Consider the following 22,760-nt stretch of genomic DNA (forward strand, 5'->3'; position numbering starts at 1 on the left):
AAGTTGTGAGGAAAAGCATCATACAAAATGGCGGCCGCTATAAACATCCTCAGAAACTGTTTATAAAAATCCCAATGTGGAGAAGCTGGCCCAGTTAATACAAAGTCACACAATCACTGTGGGCAAAAGGCAGCTTAACCAAAGAAAGAGTGCGCGTTAATAATGCCACTTAACTGGAAATATGTGAGGAGGAGAACGTTTTTGCCAAAATTCAAAATGGCGGCCGCAATGTTGCTGGAGCGCTCGGAAGCTCATTATCTGTAAAAGAAAAAAAAAGAGACGTTTCGTCCTACATGGGCTCGGGCGTCATTGTGCGTGAAACAGAAGCGCTTCCGCTGCGATACACTGCCTGCCGCTTCACCAGAGACGCTGTGAAACCGGACTTCTCTGAACCAGAGCGGGAGCCCTACGTGGACGCGTCCATACTCCTTGGGCGCCTGGCCACGCCCCCCCTATACTCTACTCTAAAATACAGCAATCCACTTTATGCCACTTCACTGTATGCCACTGCACTCTATTCTACCCCACTCTACACCACTCCACTCTATGCCACTCCAGTCTTAGCCACACCAGTCTAAGTCACTGCACTCTGCACTAACCCCTCTACGCTACGCCACTCTACATATTCCACTGTGCGTAACTCCACTCTCATCACTACAGTCTACGCTATTCTACTCTACTCCACTATCTGCTATTCCACTCTACGTCACTACACTCTACGCCACTCCTCTGTATGACACTCCACTATATGCTATTCCACTCTACACCACTCTATTCCACAACATTCCACTCTACCCTATTGTACTGTATGCCACCACACTGTACCTCACTCCATTGTACGTCACCCCACTCTATCCCACTGCAATCTACACTACTCTACTGTACACTATTGCACTCTACCACACTACATTCAGCACCACTCCACTCGTCCCCACTTCACTGAATGCTATCCTACTGTATGACACTACACTCTACAATACTCAACTCCACGTTATTCCACTCTACGCTAATCCACTGTAAGTCATTATACTGTAATTCACTCCACTCTGCACCTGTCAACTTTAGAACACTCCACTATATGCCATTCCACATAATGCTACTCCACTATACATCACTCCACTTTATGCTATTCCACTGCATGTCAATCCACTCTAACACATTCCACTGCACGCCCCTCCACTGAACACATCTACACTGTATGCCAATCCACCCAACACTAATCCACTAGACACAAAAACACTGTAGGCACTTCACTCTATTCTATTCCACTCTATGCAATCCACTGTATGGCACTCCATTGTATTATTCTCTGATCTAAGGCAATCCACTGTATGCCCCTGCACTCTACGCCACTCTACTATACACCATTCCACTTTTCGCCACTGCACTCTATGTGACTCCACTCTATGCCACTCCACTCCATGCCACTCCAGTCTAAGCCACTTCACTCTATTCTACTCCACTCTACACAACTCCACTCTCACCACTTCACTATATGCTTTTCCAATATATGCCACTTCACTCTACTACACTCTACTACACTCCACTACACTCCACTGTACGACACTCCACTATACGCTATTCCACTTCACACCACTCCACTGTATGACATTACTCTCTAAGCTATTGTACTGTACGCCACTACACTGTACCTCACTCCATTGTATGCCGCTCCACTCTACGCCACTGAACTCTACACAACTCCACTGTATGCTATTACTCTCTACCACACTACATTCTACGTCACTCTACTCTTCCCCACTCTAAGCTATTCTAATGTATGCCACTTCACTCTATGCCACTCAACTCTACAGCCCTCCATCTACGCTACCCCGCTCCACTGTATGCCACTACACGGTACCTCGCTCCACTCTACCTCTGTCCGCGCTAGAAAATTCCATTATATGCCATTCCACTTTATACCACTCCACTATATGCCACCCCACTCTATGCTATTCCAGTGTATACCAGTTGTCTCTAACACATTCCACTGTACACCTCTGCACCTTATCCAACTACACTGTACGCCAATTCACTCTACACTATTCCACTGTCTGCAACTCCACTGTTCGGCACTTCACTTTATGCTATTCTACTCTATGCCATGTATGGCACTCCACCGTACACCACTCTATTATACAGCAATCCCCTATTTACCACTCCACTGTACGCCACTCTACTCTGCCCTGCTCCACTCTACGCCCCTCCACTCTATGCCACTCCACTCTATGCCACTGCACTCTACACTAGTCCCCCTATGCTACTCCACTTCACGCTGTTCCACTGTACGCAACTCCACTCTCACCACTTCACTCTATGCTATTCCACTCTACACCACTCCACTCTATGCCGCTCCACACTTTTCCAATCGACGCCACTACACTCTACTAAACTGTGCTCTACGCTACTACACTGTATGCTATTACACTCTACCACACAAAATTCTACACCATTCCACTCGTCCCCACTCTAATGTAAGCTATTCTACTGTGTGCCACTCCACTCAATGCCACTTCACTCTACAACACTGCACTCTATGCTATTCCACTCTGCGCCATTCCACTCTACACCCCTCCTCTGCAATGCACTGTACATTACCTATAACTCATGCCTTCTCAATGCACTGCTTATACCCTCATATCAGCTATACAATGTCAAATAATGTTATTTACAATAATAGTTATGACATCGCTAATCATATCTTTTGCGAGAACACAGTGCATGGTAGAGTGGCGAGTTATAGTTAATGTAGTGTGGCTACAGAGTTGAATACATTGGGGGAGATTTGCAAAAAAGTCACGCAATGCTGTGCATCCCCCCACAAGGCTGTGCTGTGTTGCGCAACTGGGAGGGAGCAGGATAGCCCCACATGTTCAGAGATATGGCTCTCTCCTCCCCTTTCCCTTGCGCTGGTGCCGATTTCAGTGGCCATGCGCTATGCACACACCTTAGCGCCATAGGAAGGAAAGGTACCCTTCTTGTACAAAATACTATGCCTAGACAACATGGAAAGTTTTTCCCCATTTGTATGCGTGCTGCACAGTGCAGCATGCATGCAAAGTCAAACAAGCACGGAGAAATGAAAGCATGTGTACCAATCTTTGTAAATTTGGTTTTGCATCAAATGCATGGGTTGTTGCATGGGAACTCCCATGTTCCACCGATGTAACACCCCCTCTGCGTTAAGTAATGCAAAGCAGTGCTTCACACTTCTTTGCGCTACTTTGAGGGTGCTTTCCAGCGCAAAAAATTTTTGTGCTGAAAAGTAAAAAGCAAAAAAAAAATCACCCTGGTTAGAGTCACTTTTGTGATGCTAACCCAGCGCAAAATGTTTGTAAATCCCCCCCATTGTGTGTAGAGGTGTACGAATTATAGTTACTTGAAAGTGTCGCGTAAATTATAAGTTAAGAAATATATATTTTTGTGTTCTTTAAATTTTGTTTGTAGCTAAAGAATAAATAAAATGATAGAAATGTATAGGTGGTCCATAAATTATACATAAGGTATAACTATAACTGAAGAACTTCTAATGTTAATGTATTTTAAGTTTGGTTGTTTGGCAAGAATAAATAAATGTTTAACCTTTGTTTTTTCATCAGAAAAGATATAGAGCACCCTGCTGACCCCATTGTTTTTCGATCTTGAGATGAAGCGAATTGGGGATGTGGCCTCAAATCAAACCCTTGATGTACTGTGGACCACACCGGAGTTATGTGATTATTGTGAATCGCTGAAGGAAGTCATAAATATGAGTGGTGTTAAGCGGATTCCATGGCTACTCCACGTTGCAACTTGGTGTAGATCCCTGGTATTGATTAGTATATGGGATTGTCCATAGCAGATCAGTAAAAAAGGTATAGCTAATGTAAAAGGTATATACTGAGTATATGTGGCCGATCGGTATGCTAGAAGTATGACTATAGGGTGCCCAACCACTGAGTTTGTAAGCTTTAAGGCATATCCTAAGTTTGAGCCCTTTTTTGATTTGATCTCATCACCACAAGCAAAAAGTCCTTATGTGAGATTTCACCTGGGCTGCCTCCCATTAAGGTCCTTTAACACCTGTGCCCTTTATTGTGACTCAGTTACTTGCCCAGCTTGTGGTCACGCCTCAGAGACTGACGAAAATATAAAGGGGCATATCATCAAGACAATTAGCGCCGCTTTAGCGTCCGTTTTCGGCCGGAAAGCGGCGATAATTGTATCGCACTATTAGCAAGGTCACGCTATCGTGTGAATCCATGCCTCAGCGCCCTTTCCCTTAACGCCCAGCTTTGCATCTCTAATGAGATGCAAAGTGGGCCTTCCTCCCTGAAATAAGGTGAGAAATGTCGCTAACCGACATTTCTCCAATTATCTAGCCTCACGCTAACCTGCAGAGCGATAAGAAAAGTAGCGCTAACCACGCTTATCGCTACTTTTCTTATGCCTACTTTTCATCTGACTTAGCCATTATATCTAATGGAAGGTGGATATGATGGCTAAATCTGCCCTGCCCTATCATCAAGCTATCGCCAAACGTTGTGTGATTATCACTGGATTTCCAACGATAATCGCACATTTGGCAGCTTGCGCATGGAATTCTATCGCTTTGGAGATAAGCGTTGCTGATAGCACGCTATCTCGGCGATAGAATTCAGCGTTAGCCGGCGACAATTATCCTCGCGCTAAACCAATTTGCTGGAATCTGGCAAGCAGACATTATTGGGCGGCTTTTAAAATTTTAAAGACTGATACATCAAATCCTATTGTCTTTGCTGTACGCAGGTTTCTACTGAGGGGCCGATTCCAATCCGGGTCGGAAGGGCACCGAACACGATCCGGCCGGAAAAACTACGAGCCGTAAGCGTGCTTTCCGGCTGACTCGTACAGCTGTACGAGCGAGCAAGTACGATGCGAGCTACATGAGATTCACCGACCGAGTCGTTTCCGGGTCCGAACCGCTCCGTATGTCTCAGTCGGAAGCTAACCGTAGCGTGCAATGGATGCGATTTACAACCGAGCCAATACGATGCACGCATCGGACAGCCTGTGCGAGCCAGATTGTTCGGCTCGCAAAAGCTCCCGGAGTCGGACTTCGGGAGTCCGCCTCGGACCCCCTATCACCCGCAGCCCTACGACTCGGACACAGGGGGAGACCTATGGGTCTCCCCAACACAGGCATGTACGGTGCGGATGGCACCGACGCGTACCCACTGTAGGGGGCGCAATTGTTTGAGACGTACCCATTCAGTCAATGGGAGCGCATGTATGCGTCCATTGGCTTCTAAGGGAGTCCGACCGAACCGAGTCCGACAGCATATGTGCGCATCGTACTCGCTCGGTCGGACTGTAGGGGTACGCCTCGCTCGGAAAACACTCCGGATCCGACTCGGTCGGAGTGCTTTCCGACCCGGATCGGAATCGGCCCCTGAATGTCTGGTTTAGGTGGGAGAAGTTTGTGACCTAGTCTGTTTATGAGGTTTTTATCATTCGTATTACAGCAGTTATAAATATGCTTAGGGCAACCTGGATGTTTGCTATAAGTGAAATTTCTATTATTACTAATTATGCTCACTAGGCATAAAGCACTTTGAATAAATGAGAGGATGATGTGATTGTAGTTTTTAAACTGTTTTATGGAGGATTTTATTCATGCTGCTTTTACTTGGAAATTGGGCAAGATTATTGTAGTCAATGATTGTTATTTATTGATGAAAACATATAGACATATATATATCTGTCTGCAATAACAGGTATTTATTGTTTTTCAGCTAATTTGGAACTGATGGTACTGAATAAAGCGTGTCCACTCACCAGAAAGCTACCTGACAACTCACTTCTTTAGTTTGAGTTGCATGCGATGCAAAATTTATTTTTCATTTACCATTCCAAATTGGCCACGAACCATCTTGTAACCCTAAATTAAAGTAAAATAAACATTCAAAATAGAAGTCAGGACATCAGTATGAATATGCACAGAGGCGATTGCTTTTTCTGTATGATTAAAAAGCATTTGAAGATGGTCACCCATTCATTTGCATGCAAGCTCATGCATGTGCAGCCATCCTGGAATGGTTTTATCATAAATAATTAAAAGAAAACACATTCCAAAATGGCAGCCTATTCATGAGCCTACATATATCTTTACCCCGCAGCCATCTTGTAATATTGTTCATTTTATTTACTTTACGCAATGCAAACACGCATTGGTAAAGCCAGAGGGTGTTACACCTCAATAGAAAAGGCAAAATCTGCTGGCTTTGGCAATGCTCGTTCTTCATAGTTGTCTCATCATTCAAACAGTTATGTTGTTTTTCTCTGTTCTACTAAAAGAGTTTCATAGTTTGGGACAGTACACAATCTGTATTGATATTTTGCATACCAAGCTTCATGGATGATTAACTGTACAACAACGCAAATGTGAAGGACTTTTATGCCGCCCAATTTTATTAGTAGAGGCTGAGCTGCTACTGATATAAGGAGGCTATCAGGAGGAATGGCCAGATGGTTTCTGTGAGCTAAGTAATAGACCTCAAATCTATACCTTTAACTGATATTATTGCAATGCAAGATGCTCTAGTCTGAAGGGCAGTAATGGGTGTCTCCCGCTCCACCCTAAGCTGGTCAGTGCACAAGTCCTAAAAAAAGAAGTGGGGGGACTAACCAAGTAATGCAGGTATGCAAGAGACATCATGGTGAGTGACATCATGGTGCATGACATCACACATGGCATCACAGGAGGTGGCATCACAGCCCATGACCTCATAGGAAGTGGCATCACAAGAAGTGATAGCAGATCTTAAGACCTCACAGAAATGTTTAGCAAGTTTATCATGAATGTATTGGAGAGCATTACAATATTTAAAAAATTAGATTTTGCTTCGGGGGATGTGCGTAAAAAGTGACACAACCCCGATGCAAAATCTGAGCCTCAATTTATACACATATTATTTAAAACCCTGCCACAAAAAAATTGGCAACAAGGAGAAACGTGGCACTAAATCTGTTCTGATTAATTGGTTGCAAATTCTGATTTTAAAATATCTGCAGAAATCTTTGTGCGCCAATTTAGGGCCTGGTTTGGATCTTGGTGGTCTTATCACCTCCCGCCGCGACCCGCCGCAGTGGTGGGCCCAAGTACTCTTTTGAGCTGACGGTCTTCCGCCTGCCGTATTTAGATGCATTTGTGATACACAGAAGACCACAAGAGGCAGCGGTCTTCTGAGCTGTGAACCGCCCGCCATCGCCATCTGGGTGGCAGTGTCGTGCCGAGCAGATTTAGATGTTCCCATTGGGCTAGCAGTGTCCTGTCTGCAGATTACTGACAGGGGCAACTGTGGTGGTAGGGAAAAAGGAACTAGCAATTATTTTACGGAAAACACATATATGTTGTGTATGTGTACATATGTGTATGTAGGTTATGTGTAGTGAGCATATTTTGTAGATCTGCATTGCACCCCACCAACATTAGGGGTGGATGGTGAACTCTTCTCCACCGGTAGAGTTCACCGAGTTTTTGGCACTTCGCGCTCCACTTAGAGCACGGAGTTCTTAAAAAAACAACACCGACCGCTTGCGGAGCAAAGTTCACCATTGCCCGGCTGCAAGCATAGTTTTTGCTCTGGCTGTCAACCTCGTTTGTGGGCATGGCTTGTATTGGGCCTCTTTGGCCTCAGTGCCAGCATGAATCTGCCTGGAGTATACCAGAAGGGGGTGGAACGAACCCTGGCTATTCATCCCAGAGCAGGGGAGACACCAATGAGCTGGCAGGGGGGAATGGGATGCAGTGCTGAGAGAGCCAGGTGTCCTGTCGCGGGCCAAGTGTTTCGGATGTGAGTAGTATGACTAGCTGAGCCTTAGAGCAGCCCAGGGATCTGGCGGTAAGCTGGAGCTGCGTCCCTCGCAGGCTGCAGACCTTCAAGCAGCATTAGCCCCTTTCTCGAACAGTGGAATAAGGCAGCAACAGAGGGATCCCATTCCTCCACCCAGACACAGTGGTGAGAAAGGGTCTCCCTGATGCCCCAAGATATTTGGTGCAGTTTCCTGACTGGTGTGATGCGTTACAAGCAGGTGGGCATGGGCTAATGCTAGTTGTGTAGGCCAACTCCAAGCCCGGTAAATTTTGTGCAGAGGAAATAATGACGCCATCACGGCTCCGGTTGATGGGTTATAAGGGAGTGACTGTTGACCAACATGTTACGCTTTAAATGTTGTCTCTACTCTCTCCTAGACACAGGTATGCCTATTTGTGGTATTTTCTGGCCACCTAGTGGCTAATATAGTTATTAAAACTCATGAAGAAAATTATTTTCTATGTCTCTGCAACACGGAACTTACTACGCATAATTTTGCGGAGTTCGCTGGTAACTCCATGGAATTCCATGGAGTAAAACTCTGCGTGCTTCGCCCACCCCTAACCAACATACATACACCAATCATTGTATACCCGCACACACCACGAACACCTACCTTCTATTCTGTCAAAACTGGGTGCCAGTCCGTCGTGGTCAAGGTGCAGAGAGGGAGGACCAGGACAACAGCAAAGAGGATGAAATTGCAGCCTGTAGCCCATAAAACATGAGTTTATACCCGGTTTCCTACCATTCCACTGACTCAAATTAGGAGGGATACTGGCAGGAATTCCAGCCGAAACAACCCAGATCCAAATCTGGAGAGCAGGAATCCTAGCTGGAGTCCCTCCACCATCTGCTGCAGGCTATCTCGATGTAGTGGTGAGGATCGTAATCCTTGCGGAGTCGGAGGAACCATGGGGGTCTTCTCTCCCATTGCCAGCCAACATCTATCAGGCAGACCTCCAGGTTGGCAGGCGAGAAGAAATCGAAATCAGGCCTTAAAATCTCAGGAAATAATAACAATGGTAGATAACTCTGAGGATAAATGTATTTGCTAGAGAGATCTATGTTTTGTCTAGTCGCAGTTTTGAATCAAAGTAGCATAGAGTGTTAATATGTTTCCTGCAAAGCACATTATGTAACACCCAGATGACAGATTTTATTGTATGTAAATGTGTAAGTGGGTTACTTCTTTTAACACAGAGATCTTTTTGTTACTTGCAGTTCATAAATTCTAATCCTTTTAATATAGCACAGTGAGCTATGAAGAGCATGTGGCTACTGCACCTTGTAGCCCTCACTGTTTCATGTAACACATCTTGTACATTGATTTACACATATATGATTTATTGTCAATGTATAATGTGTGTGTGATGTAAAGTGCTCTTACACCCTGCATTTGGATGAGTAGCACTATAACACTATAAAAGAAATAAAACAAAATAGTGGTAGTTCAATTTTTATTTGTGTAAATACTGGGACAGACCAACACATCTGACATTCTTACAGTGCGTGCATATGTCTTATATACAGGATATGAACAAATTCAAAAGTGTGCCTCTCTTAACTACTTGTGAAGTGATGAGCTGTGTGCCTTTGTTTCCCCTCCATTGCATCTAGGTGAGAGGCTCCTGATAGCTCCAAGCAAGAATACTCCAACAAAAGGAGGCATGATGGCCTCTTTACCTCGGCTTTTGTTATGGGCCCAGCTGGAATCTGATAAGCCTCCTCCTGCCTGAAGGTTGCTGCTCGTATTGAAAGCAGACAACGTGCAGGCGCTGCTGAATGTGTCCCTGTGTCTGAAAATTACACCTGGGCAAGTTTTTCAGATTTCTGTGGGGCCCAACCTCTTGGAAGGGTAGATGGTGTCCACCCTCTGAAAAAAGTGGGTAGACGCTGTCTGCTTGTGTCTACCCTTGACTTGTGCCCTGAAACTGGTCCATCTGTTTCTCCAAAGCCTGCTAGAACAGTCACCTTAATTCCTTCCATGCTGGGGTAATTCCCCCGCGGCGCAGGAGGGGGGCGGCGGCACTGTGCTCGTGACGAGCCCAGCTCCTCATGAGGCACAGTGGAGCTGTGCTCATGACGAGCTGAGCTCGTCACGACCCCGCCCACTGATTGATTCTGCCGCACAGGCGGGGAATCAATCGCACGTGGGCGGGCCACGACGGTTATGACGAGCCCAGCTTGTCATGAGCACAGCTCCACTGTGCCTCATGACGAGCTGGGCTCGTCATGAGCACCGAAGCGGTTAACTAACTGGGAAGGCGTGATGTATAGAATCTTGTGTGGTTGATGATTTGGGCACCAACAGATTCACCTGCTGCGGCCATTCCAGAAGAAGACAAAGGGGAAGTGAAAGATGGAGGTTTGGGTGACAGAACTCGGTCTCTTGCATCTCCAAGCCCTAGGGTTCAGGGAAGTGGTGGCTAGTCCGCTAAGGCGGAGGCGCGCCGCCCCACTGCTGCAAAGCAGTGAAAGAAAGAACAAATAAAATGATTATAACTCGAGGTTATTATCATTGTATTTGTTCCTGCTGCGCAGCTTTGCTCTCAGAGCAGGGGACGAGTGGTTTGCCCACTCCAAGTGCGCAATGACTGTTTGGCCAGCCTGAGAAGGTCAAAAAGTCATGCGTTCTTCGCATGTTCTCCGTGCAAGCTGCATTTCAGGCCCCCATTTCCTGGCTGAGCGCCGATCCATGGCCTCAGACCAATCCCAATGTTCCATTGCAGCGTTGTGATTGGCATATGGGAGGGAGTCTGGCTGCTTCCTGTTCCAGCCCCAGGGAGACTGAGATGACGTGGGAGAGAGCGGGAGAGCGGCGAAGAGCTAAGGCCCATATGTATGAACACATTTTCCCATAGACACAGAATGGGTAAAACCCTTTGATGTATAAGACCCTTAGTTTTTATTTTTGCATCCCCCTTCCCATCCCCCCACCAGCCCCTCCATCCCGGATGAGTGACGAACGCTACTGGTTCAGGGCCACTCACAGAGGGCCCTCTTCCCTCCCCACAGAAACAAGGGGACTCCGCTTGTCAAGTTGTTCTCCGTCAAAGTGGGTGGCCAGTGGCGTTGCAAGGGTGCCATGGTCTTTAATGTTAGAAAGGAAAATAGCCCCTCCACCCCCATCCTCAACATAGGCAGTAAATCGAGGTAGAATTGGGGCCACTGCACCGATGCACTATTGATAGCTACGCCTCTGGTGTGCTTTTCCAATGAGCAGCATTTGCAGGTGTGGGCTCAGCTGTACGGAGCAGCGGGTGTATGCACCCCCACAGGGCACAGAGTGGGGAGCTGTGGGCGCGTCAGTGGTTAGCTGCTTGGATGGGTTGGGATATCTCTGCAGGAAGCAGTTACTGCAGGTGTGGGAACTTCCGCAATGAGCAGAATAGGCAGGTATGGACCCCTCAGTAGTACAGAGTATGGGCAGGTAAGGGCCCTTCTACTGTATACGGTTTGGGCAGGTGAGTTGCGTGGGCACGTCTGTACCGCACAGCATGTCCTCGTAGCCGAGGCAGCTCGGGCTGCACTGCAGCCTCTGACATGGGCTGCATACCAAGTGTGGCGCCCCTTACCCATAGCCCCTCCCACACCACACATGGGTGACATCCTTTGAAATTTACCAATCACGGGATCGACTCCTCCTCCCCCCGCTCTGGAGGAGAAAGCCCTCCAAATTCAGGAGCTGGTACAGCCCGTGGCTTCTCTCTGCACCCACGGGTCATTCTACAGCCGAGCCGACTAGAGAGTTTCAAATCCACCGACCAACTTGCGGCAGGACTGAGATCGACAGCGGTCCCACGGCAAGCGAGGGAGGGAGTTACAGACTAGAACACAGCAACTCTGACACAGACCACTATACTGGAGGGCAGAGAGCCACTGAGCACCCTCCCTTGGAACAGAGAACCACAGACAAGTACATCGCCACAGACCATCGTCCCTAAAGACAAAGAGGCAAGGAGCCACAGGCTACACTCGCGCTAGCCTCACACGAAGTCACGTACATACAGACCACCCCGCGACTACCAAGCGTGCTCCAACCCCCCAGATCACCACACAACCACTGACGCACACCGCCGCCGACAGACACAGAAGAGCAGACCCACAACCAGGCATCAGAGCACCCTCCGCCCGTTCACTGAGACGCAGAGTCACAAAGAAGCCGGGTAGAGAGTCACGGGACCTGGGACCGCTGTACAGCAAGCCACGGAGCAACCACGTGCAGCTGAGGACACAGGTAGAGACCGGGAGGGGTGTGTGAGAGAGAGGAAAATATACTCAACAATGTGTGTGAAGGAAGACAACATATCATTGAGGAGACACAGAGATGGGGAGAGTAAGTAAAAGAGACAAAAAGGGAGATAAAGGAGAAGTAAATAGGCAGAAGGTGGAGAGAGGGATGAAGGATGTAGGGCGTGGGAGAGAAAAAGAAAACGAAGGAAAGATGAGAGATTAATTAGAAGGGTCAATGTGAGAGATGTTATTTGAAAGAGATAACGAGACGGAGTAATAAAGAGAAAAACAGGGTAGACAGAAATATAAATCGGAGACAGAAAAAGTGCGAGAGAAAGAAACAGTGGAGGGAGAAAAAGAAAGGGAAAAAGTAAAAATGAAAAATGACAAGAAACAAATAGGGAGAGAGGAGAGGGAAGTTGAGGGGACATAAAAGAGTACGAGAGAGGTGAGCGAGGATGTGAGAACCCGGAAGAGCGGAATAAAAAAGACGCCGATATGTATGTGACAGAGAAGGAGGAAAAGGGGCTGAGAGTGTGTTTCGGGGGGACTGTTTGTGCTCGTAGGCAAACAAAACAGAGAAAGAGAGAAGGAGGGAGAGGAAATTGTGATCGTAAAGAAAGAGATTAGGAGAGAAAAAGTCAGAGAGGGCGATAGAGTGTGTGTGAGAGAGAACGAGAAGGAGAGTAAGAGAGAAAATAGAGCGAGAGGGTGATAGAGTGAGTATGTATATGTGGGAGACAGGGAGATAAAAAGTAGAAACGAAAGAGAACTAGTGAGAAGATGGCCACAGGGCAGAAGAGGAATCGTGAAATAGTGCGTGCGTGCGTGTGTGAGCGAGAGAAAGCGCCGGCATGGAAGGGAGAAAAGCGAGAGGTTTAAGAGAGAAGATGGAGAATGGAAAGAGGAAAGAGGGATAGCATAATACAGTGAGAGGGAGAGCGAAAGCATGAGAGCACGAGAATGAAAGAGGGAAAGCGAGAGGGAATTGAAAGCGAGGAGGGGAGAAAGAGACAGCATTTGAAAGGGCAGTGGGCATATGAACGGAGGTCGCAGCGAGAGCTGTGAGAGAGTGCGTTACCACCGCACTCTAAAATCATAATTTCATCAGCGTTGGTGGTCCTGATTTCATCAGCGTCGGCGGTCCTACAGCGTTTCGCAGCTGGGGCCCGCAGGTTACTCACGCACCTCTATCTACACCAGGCACACAACCCACTCAGCAGTTCTGAAAACTTTTTCTTCGCGACTGTCAGTGATCTGCGGGTGTGTCGCACGATAGCAACGAGAGGAGGCAGGGCAGACAAGTAACACATCCTAGTTTTCGGTTTACCGATGCAATCAACAAACCCATCGCACTAACAGCACATCAGCCGAGCATGATGCTCTGGAGTCCCCTTCTTAAAGAGGCACCTGTGTACCCCCACACACGCTTCCCAGGTGTAGAGTGGCCAACTTTCCGTTATCACTGCGCACGTGGAGAACATTAAACCCGCGGAGACAGTTTGCTCAGTCTGAGACACCAGAAGTCATTTCTGGGGGGGAGGGCGAGCTGTGTGTCACAAAGCTCATTTTTGAGGTTTCAATCTAAATCCTCCCAGCCAGGCCAGGATTATTTTGGCCGCACAGTGACTACAGCGAGTGTGAATACCATTCAAACTGTATTTGAGGTCTAATCTCCTCAAATGCCTTACATGGGCTGGTAATCACAGGTACTGAGTACCGGCACTTCTATTTTTGAATCACTCGGAGTCCCGGCACTTCTCTACTGCCGAGGAGAGCACCGGTACTCACGAAAGGGTAGGCTTGTTGACTGCTAGTGTTGGTGAGCAGGAGGCTGTCCGAGTGGAACCTATCTCTGACAGTCACAGCGCTTCTGTAGACCTGAGGTGAGCCCCCGCTGAACTATTCATCAGGGCTCCTTTGTATAATGTTGGGGTGTTCACAATCACCCTGTGTTTGACAGAGCAGGGTCCATTCAGGCCCTGTGCTGTCAATCACATTCACACTATCTTGCGCATTTGTGCCAACACAGGAATGAGGCAGCCCGCTGGTAGCGGAAATTAAGTAAACCATGGGAGGTAGGGAGTTTGAAATGGCTTTAATCCCACCTGAGTCTTTTGTGTGAGTATCTGTTTAGGTCTGTGTGTTTGCCTTCTTCAGTATGCATGTTTTCTGTGAGAGAAAGAGGGAGAGAATCGGGACACTCTCAGAAGGTATTTTAACCCCTTCCCCGCTCATGACGGAACCACTCCGTCATGAGCCATGGTCGCCGTGTGCTCATGACGGAGTGGTTCCGTCATGCTGTGGCCGTTGGCGGCCGCTCCGCCCACGCGGCGCTAATTCCCCGCCTGTGCGGGCGATTAGCGCAGTGGGCGGAGACGTGACGGAACCACTCCGTCATGAGCACAGCTCAACCATGGCTCGTGACGGAGTGGTTCCGTCACGAGCACAGCGCCACCGCGCTGCCCCCAAACCCCCCCCAGCACCGCGGCGGAATTCCTGCCGCAGCGAAGGGGTTAAAGGAAATGTGCAGACTGCTTTGTGTGTACATGTCTGCTTATTTCTTTCCGTGTGCGTGTATGCTCGAAAATATATAGTATTGTGCCTAACAACCGCAAATAACACTATGGCATTAAGAAGCTGCAAATATTACAAAACAAGGAAAAGATAACATATCATTGTGTTTGGCTTTCATTTTGGGTAACGAGTTAACATGCTTTGTTTATATAAACGCATTTCTCATGTGTTTTGGTATGTGCTGCAACTGGTATACAAGCCATTAAGTGTCAACATGTCTTGCCCTTAGCCGCGCCGACTTGCCACACCTCTAGCTCATTTTAACAAGTACCTGCACTTATTTTTTCCAATTTAAAGCACTGCTCTCATCCCCTCCGAGAGTAAGCCCTGGCTGCTCGCTATCACCGCCTATGAGAGAGAAGTTGAGAAAATGAATTTATAATCCAAATCGAATGAGTGAGGTATTCTTAAACCTTGAGACACCAGTGGTAAAATATTAGTACCTACCAAGCATACTGCCCATTAACTACCCTCTGCCACAGGACTTGGTCGGTTTCAGCCATGAAACAAGGATACTTGACCTCTAATCTTATCTTTGCCGCTTCCTCTAAATATGCTGGAAATAAGCACTATTCTAAAGCTGCCAGGGCCCACGACACAGTCCCGTTTAGCTGTGCAAGGGCAGCCTCTCGGCCTTGCCATCGGAATCACTGCCACTCCAGTTGTGGGCTAACAGACTGTCAGAAATCTGGAACCCAGAGACAGGGTTTCAACCCCAGTCTCCCTTATGACCAAATTGTGTGATCTTGGGTAATTACTTTTTGAACGTATTTCTCCCTTTCTGGCAAGATTAGGAGGAGTCCACTCACCTGTGAACCTGTGAGCACTTTGAAACACAATAAAAGAAACAAGCAACTCTTGCATATTCCCAGAACGGGGCACCCAGCATGGTTTTCATTCCCACATTCATGGATTTTTATTGGCAGGTGGATGGATTTGAATCTCAGGAGCTAAACCTACTGCAGAAGCTGCATTGTGCAGGACTCACAAGCTGCAGCTCCTTCCTCCCAGCCACCAGAAGGCACCTGTTTTACAGCTCCTAAAAGACTGAAAAAGTAAGTTTCTTGTCCTGCCAGAGGGTTAAAAGTGGCGGGAAACCAAAATGCTTGACAACTGCTGTCCTGCGATGCCTGCGTGGGAAGTGGAGCAGAAGAGAGGATTGCAGGAGGAAGCTGCAAATGCAGGCCAGTTAGCTACCTTACCCATATGTATTGCCATCTACCTCTAGGATGGAGTGCGTCTACCTGTCCTGAAATTGAGTTGGCAGCAGAAGGGGCGGCTTCACTTGCATGGGGCACATTCGAAGTATGTTGGACCCAACTCTCTAGCCAATCTGTAGCTGGTGGCGGGCAGTGTTTCCAAATGGCCCTGATTCTGCCAAAGCTAGATACCAACTGTTGCTCAGTCTGAGATACTCAGCATATCAGTATTCTGTAATGAACCCCTGTACTGCTCCATCAATATTCCAGGATATATGGGTAAAGTATTGGCATTCCCTGAGAAATGCTCATGGAATCAATATTTCAAGGTACATGCTTAGTGAATCAATGATCCAAGAAAAATAGAAATGCAATGTGTGAAGTTTCCGAATTTATTTTGACCACTGGTAATTTCTCTGGCTGTTTTTTTGGGCCATTATGTCTTTCTAGACAGAGACATGCCATACGCAAAAACTGGCGTAGTCCTGCACTAATAGGAACAATCCAGCCCAAGCTTCCAGGCTGGCTTCTTCTAGTTGAGAACACAAGCAATCCCAGGTTAGTATGGGGATTTTCAGTGAGGTGCAGCTTGAGTCCAGTGGCACAATCAGCAAAGAACCAACAGCTGGGCATACCTGCCACACTTAGGATGGCGCATTACGGAAAACAAAAAGTGAAAGGCTTGAAATAATTTTAGCCACTGTTGGAAAGCATGAATTTTCCTCAGCTACCGATGGAATAGGTACTGGTGGAATGCTTGAACTAATCTCATCTACAGGGGGAATAGCTTGAATTAACCTCAGCTACAGGCGGAATGCTTGAATTAATATCAGCTACCAGTCCAATAGCTTGAGTCAGCTTCAGATATCAGTGGAATGCTTGAATTAATAACAGCTACCGGTGGAACGCTTAACTTAATCTCAGCTACATGTGGAATGCTTGAATTAATCTCAGCAACCAGTGGAATACCTTTAATTCACCTCAGCTATCAGTGGAATAGCTTGAATTACCGGTGGAATAGCTTGAATTAAACAGAACTACCAGTGGAATGCTTAAACTAACCCGTTACCGTTGAACTAATCTCAGCAACCAGTAGAGTACCTTTAATTCACCTCAGCTATCAGTGGACTAGCTTGTATTACCGGTGGAATAGCTTGAATTAAACTCAACTACCAGTGGACTGCTTAAACTAACCCCAGTTACCCGTGGAATGTTTGGATTAACCTCAGCTACTGGTGGAATACTTGAACTAATCTCAGGTACCCGTGGAATAGCTTGAACTAACCTCAGCTACTGATGGAATAGCTTGAATTAACCTCAGTTGTCGGTGGAATGGTTAAATTAACCTCAGATGTCGGTGGAATGCTTGAATTAATATCAGCTATCGGTGGAATTGCTTGAATTATACTCAACTACCAGTGGAATTCTTGAATTAACCTCAGTTACTGGTGGGATGCTTGAATTAATCTTAGTTAAAAGTGGAGTCGCTTGATTTAACTTCAGCTACCGGTGGAATAGCATGAATTAATCTCAGGTATCAGTGGAATAGCTTGAATTAACCATAGCTTCTGGTGGAAGGATTTTATTAATCTCAGCTATCGATGGAATAGAGTCAATTGACCTTAGCTACCGGTGGAATGCTTGAATTTACCTCAGCTACCAGTGGAATAGCTTGAATAAACCTCAGCTACCAGTGGCAAAGCTTGAATTCAATTTAGTTATCGGTGGAATGCTTGAATTAGCTGTGATTAATTGCAGCACCTGTGGAATGCTTGAATTAACCTCAGATACCCGGGAAATGCTTGAATAAAACTAGTTGCCCTTGGAATGCTTGAATTAACCTCAGCTGCCGCTGGAATGCTTGAATTAACATCAACTACCAGGGACATGTCTAAATTAAACTCACCTACTGGTGGAATGCTTGATTAGTCTCAGCTGCCTGTGGAATGCTTGAAATAAACTCAGACTACCTGTGGAATGCTTAAAATATATCAGCTCCCTCTTGGAATGCTAAAATTAACCTAAATTACTGGTGGAATGCATGAATTAACCCTAGCTACCAGTGAAATGCATGACTTAATCTCAGCTACCAGTGGAATAGTTTGAATTAACCTCAGCTACAGGTGGAATGCTTGAATTAATCTCAGCTGCTGGTGGAATACTTGAATTAATCTCAGCTGCCGGTGGAATGCTTGAATTAACTTCAGCTACCAGTGGAATGCTTGAATTAATCTCAGCTGCTGGTGGAATGCTTGAATTAATCTCAGCTGCCGGTGGAATGCGTGAATTAACCTCAGCTACCAGTGGAATGCTTGATTAATTGTAGCACCTGTGGAATGCTTGATTTAACTCTCAGCTACCAGTGGAATAGCTTGAATAATACCAGCTGCCCTTGGAATACTTAAATTAACCTCAGCTGCTGTTGGAATGCTTGAATTAACCTCAAGTACCAAGGAAATGTCTGAATTAATCTCAGCTACCTTGAAATGCTTATACTTAATCCCAGCCACGGGTGGATTGCTTGAATTAATCAAAGCCACTGATGGAATATATTGAATTCACCTCAGCTACTGGTGGAATAGCTTGAAAAAACGCTGGAATAGCTTGAAATAACCTCAGCTGCCAGTGGAATGCTTCAATTAACCTCAGCTATTGGTGGAATGTTTGAATTAACCTCATATACCAGTGGAATGCTTGAACTAATCTCAGATACCAGTGGAATAACGTGAACTAACCTTAGCTACTGGTGTAATTGCTTGAATTAAGCTCAACTGTGAGTGGGATGCTTACATTGACCTCAGTGGTATGCTTGAATTAATCTCAGGTACTAGTGGGATGCTTGGATTTATCTCAGCTATTGGCGGAAGAGCTTTGATTAACCCCAGCTACTGGTAGAATGCTTGAATTAAATCCAGCTACCGATGGAATGCTTAAATTAATATTAGCTACCAGTGGACTGCTTGAATTAATCTCAACTACAGATAGAATGATTGAATTAACCTCAGCTACCGGTCGAATGTTTGAATTACCCTCAGCTACTGATGGAATGCTTGAAATAATCTCAGGTACTGGTAGAATAGCTTGAATTATCCTCAGATACTGGTGGAATAGCTTGAATTAACCTCAGCTGTTGGGGGGGGATGCTTAAATTAATCTCAGATGTCAGTGGGATGCTCGAATGAATCTGAATTTCCAGTGAAATGCTCAAATTCATCCCAGCTACTGGTGGAATGCTTGAATTAATCTCTGCTACTGGTGGAATAGCATGAACTAATCTCAGCTACTGAAGTAATGCTTGATTAATTACAGCACCTGTGGAATGCTTGAATTAATCTCAGCGAACTGTGGAATGCTTGAATACCATCAGATGCCATTGGAATGCCGAAATTAACTTCAGTTACTGGTGGAATGCTTGAATTAACCCCAGCTACCGGTGGAATGCTTGAATTAACCCTAGCTGCCTTTGAAATGCTTGAATTAATCTCAGCTACCAGTGAAATGCTTGAATTAATCCCAGCCAGGGGTGAATTGCTTGAATTAAACTCAGTTATTGGTGGAATGTTTGAATTAACCCCAGCTACCAGTGGAATGCTTGAATTAACCTCAACTACTAGCGGAATAGATTGAACTAACCTCAGCTACTGTTGGAATAGCTTGAATTAACCTCAGCTACTGGTGGAATGTTTGAATTAACCTCAGCTACCGGTGGAATGCTTGAATTAACCTCAACGACCAGTGGAATAGCTTGAATAAACCTCAGCTGTTGGTGGACTGGTTGAATTAACCTCAGCTACCGTTGGAATAGCTTGAATTAACCTCAGCTACTGGTGGACTGGTTGAATTAACCTCAGCTACTGCTGGAATGTTTGAATTAACCTCAGCTACTGGTGGAATGTTTGAATTAACCTCAGCTACCGGTGGAAGGCTTGAATTAACCTCAACTGCCAGTGGAATAGATTGAACTAACCTCAACTACCGTTGGAATAGCTTGAATTAACCTCAGCTACTGGTGGAATGTTTGAATTAACCTCAGCTACCAGTGGAATAGATTGAATTAACCTCAACTACCAGTGAAATAGATTGAACTAACCTCAACTACCGTTGGAATAGCTTGAATTAACCTCAGCTACTGGTGGGATGTTTGAATTAACAGAAGGGTGATGGGAGCACACTGCTACCTCCCAGCACAGTTCGCCCCTTTGCATCCTGGTACATGCAATTCAATTTAAATGCTTACTTGAAATTTTGCGGAGTGTCTCACCAAAGTTGGTGCAGGTTAGTGCTGTTAATCTCTAGACACATGTGTTTCTGGATTTCATCCTTCTTCAGTAGAGATAAAACAAAATTCTTCTGGGGTTTGCTGAGAAAGCTGCCACAATCCTCTCAGGTCTCTGTACCTCTCCCTGGCGCACAGGTGCCTCCCATGAGCTCGTCAGCCCAGTGGCTCAAGGGAGCCTTTTTGAAACAGAAGGGGGATGGGAGCACACTGCTACCTCCCAGCACAGTTCGCCCCTTTGCATCCTGGTACATGCAATTCAATTTAAATGCTTACTTGAAATTTTGCGGAGTGTCTCACCAAAGTTGGTGCAGGTTAGTGCTGTTAAACTCTAGACACATTTGTTTCTGGATTTCATCCTTCTTCAGTAGAGATAAAACAAAATTCTTCTGGGGTTTGCTGAGAAAGCTGCCACAATCCTCTCAGGTCTCTGTACCTCTCCCTGGCGCACAGGTGCCTCCCATGAGCTCGTCAGCCCAGTGGCTCAAGGGAGCCTTTTTGAAACAGAAGGGGGATGGGAGCACACTGCTACCTCCCAGCACAGTTCGCCCCTTTGCATCCTGGTACATGCAATTCAATTTAAATGCTTACTTGAAATTTTGCGGAGTGTCTCACCAAAGTTGGTGCAAGTTAGTGCTGTTAATCTCTAGGCACATGTGTTTCTGGATTTCATCCTTCTTCAGTAGAGATAAAACAAAATTCTTCTGGGGTTTGCTGAGAAAGCTGCCACAATCCTCCTGGTACATGCTCCCATCCCCCTCCTGTTTCAAAAAGGCTCCCTTGAGCCACTGGGCTGACGAGCTCATGGGAGGCACCTGTGCGCCAGGGAGAGGTACAGAGACCTGAAAGGATTGTGGCAGCTTTCTCAGCAAACCCCAGAAGAATTTCGTTTTTATCTCTACTGAAGAAGGATGAAATCCAGAAACACATGTGTCTAGAGATTAACAGCACTAACCTGCACCAACTTTGGTGAGACACTCTGCAAAATTTCAACTAAGCATTTAAATTGAACTGCATGTACCAGGATGCAAAGGGGCGAACTGTGCTGGGAGGTAGCAGTGTGCTTCCATCCCCCTTCTGTTTCAAAAAGGCTCCCTTGAGCCACTGGGCTGACGAGCTCATGGGAGGCACCTGTGCGCCAGGGAGAGGTACAGAGACCTGAGAGGATTGTGGCAGCTTTCTCAGCAAACCCCAGAAGAATGTCGTTTTATCTCTACTGAAGAAGGATGAAATCCAGAAACACATGTGTCTAGAAATTAACAGCACTAACCTGCACCAACTTTGGTGAGACACTCTGCAAAATTTCAACTAAGCATTTAAATTGAACTGCATGTACCAGGATGCAAAGGGGCGAACTGTGCTGGGAGGTAGCAGTGTGCTCCCATCCCCCTTATGTTTGAATTAACCTCAGCTACCAGTGGAATAGATTGAATTAACCTCAACTTCCAGTGGAATAGATTGAACTAACCTCAACTACCGGTGGAATGCTTGAATTAACCTCAGCTGCCGGTGGACTGGTTGAATTAACCTCAGCTACCAGTGGAATAGCTTGAATTAACCACAGCTGTTCGTGGGATGCTTAAATTAACCTCAACTACCAGTGGAATGCTTGAATTAATCTCACCTGCTAGTGGAATGGTTGATTAGTCTCAGCTGCCTTTCGAATGCTTGAATTAAACTTAGACTATGTGTGGAACGCTTGAATAATATCAGCTCCAGTTGGAATGCTAGAATTAACCAAAGTTACTGTTGGAATGCATGAATTAACCCTAGCTACCGGTGGAATGTTTGAATGCATCTCAGCTACCAGTGGAATAGCTTGAAGTAACCCCATCTACTGGTGGAATAGCTTGAATCAACCTCAGCTACCGGTGAAATGTATGAATTAATCTCAGCCAGGGGTGAATTGCTTGAATTAAACTCAGTTTCTGATGGAATGCTTGAATTCATTAATACTTGAATTAACCTCAGCTACTGGTGGAATGTCTGAATTAACCTCAACTACTCCTCAACTACTATTACTAACCTCAGCTACCGTTGGAATGGCTTGAATTAACCTCGGCTACTGGTGGAATGGTTGAATTAACCTCAGCTACCAGTGGAATAGCTTGAATTACCCGCAGATACTGGTGGAATGCTTTAACTAATCTCAGCTACCAGTAACATGCTTGAATTAATCCCAGTCACTGGTGGATTGCTTGAATTAAACTCAGCTACTGGTGGAATAGCTTAAATTTACCTCAACTACAGGTGCAATGCTTGAATTAACCTCAGCAACTGGTGGAATGTTTGAATTGATATCAATTACTAGTGGAATAGATTGAACTAACCTCAGCTACCGTCGGAATGCTTGAATTAACCTTGGCTGTCTGTGGGATGCTTGAATTAACCACAGCTACCAGTGGAATGCTTGAATTAACCTCAGGTACCAGTAGAATGCTTGATTAATTGCAGCACCTGTGGAATGATTGAATTAACCTCAACTACCAGTTGAATAGATTCAACTAACCTCAGCTACCAATGGAATAGCTTGAATTAACCTGAGCTGCAGATGAATTTCTTGAATTAGTCTCAGTTACCGGTGGAGTGCTTGATTTAACCTCAGCTACTGGTGAAATGTCTGACTTAGTCTCGTCT

General features: G+C 46.0%; 1 protein-coding gene across 1 annotated transcript in view; it reads left to right on the plus strand.

Annotated features, from left to right (window-relative positions):
* Nucleotides 1-11,559: 11,559 nt before the first annotated feature.
* LOC146856304 (G protein-coupled receptor 54-like) overlaps nt 11,560-22,760 on the plus strand; it is an 87,797-nt gene continuing 76,596 nt past the window's right edge. Inside the window, exon 1 of the mRNA XM_085650720.1 lies at nt 11,560-12,075. The gene's annotated coding sequence lies outside the window, so the exon portion shown is untranslated. The remainder of the gene's footprint in view (nt 12,076-22,760) is intronic.

This window comes from Triturus cristatus, chromosome 4_1 (genome assembly GCF_964204655.1).
Source record: "Triturus cristatus chromosome 4_1, aTriCri1.1, whole genome shotgun sequence".
NCBI lineage: Eukaryota > Metazoa > Chordata > Amphibia > Caudata > Salamandridae > Triturus > Triturus cristatus.